This window comes from Pteropus alecto, unplaced genomic scaffold (assembly GCF_000325575.1).
Source record: "Pteropus alecto unplaced genomic scaffold, ASM32557v1 scaffold206, whole genome shotgun sequence".
Taxonomy (NCBI): Eukaryota; Metazoa; Chordata; class Mammalia; order Chiroptera; family Pteropodidae; genus Pteropus; species Pteropus alecto.
This window is the reverse complement of record NW_006438906.1, coordinates 5,267,344-5,268,216: the sequence shown is the minus strand read 5'-3', so window position 1 is coordinate 5,268,216 and position 873 is coordinate 5,267,344.

Here is an 873-nt window from a genome sequence, read left to right as displayed (position 1 = left end):
TATACCAGATGTCTCTGACTCTGGAAATTAAAAAAAAAAAAAATGGGTTGATAGAGGAATGGATAGATTTATGATAAAATGAATAGAGTATCACATCATTGTAAAGCCACAGTGGTGAGTGTAGGTGTTAACCATACAGTTCCTTTGATTTTTAAGTATATTTTAAGCTTTTCATTAAAAATGTTGGAAACTCCGAGACCTAGGTCTAATCTGGCCTTCAAACCACACTGGAAATTTATGCCATAGCTGAGAGCACATTAGAACAGCATTACTGATACAGAGTAGCAGAAGTGAGAGATGCTGGTTTGCCCACGTATGGCAAACCCAAACTGTAAAAACTAAGAATTCTAAGACAGATAGTTAGATATAAGTGCTCTTTTCACTAAAAGATTATTCATTTGAAATAAATAACTAGAGGATATTATCCACTGGACATGTCAATCTATTTTTTCTGAGCTGCATTGGATTCATTGGACCCCTAGAATCTAGTCAGTTTTGGAATGCATCCTCTGTAACTGTGGCTTTACTGATACCCTAGTCTGCACTTGTTTTTATTGTCTCTTCACATCATAAGAGGAGCTACTTTTATTTGATGTTAAAAAACAAAAAAACAAAAAACAAAAAACAAAAACAAAAACAGAGAAATGAATCCTTCGAGGAGCTACTTTTATTTGATGTTAAAAAACAAAAACAAAAACAAACAAAAAAAAAACCAGAGAAATCAATCCTTGCAGGCAAGAAGCTTATCATCCCAGACAACAGGAATTTTCTACCAGTTAAACCTGAAAGTTTTGAGAGCATATGTTAAAAGTGAGTTATCTGAAACCATAATGGCTTTGCAGTAGCTTCCCAAGTCTCCACTCCCATTCCAAT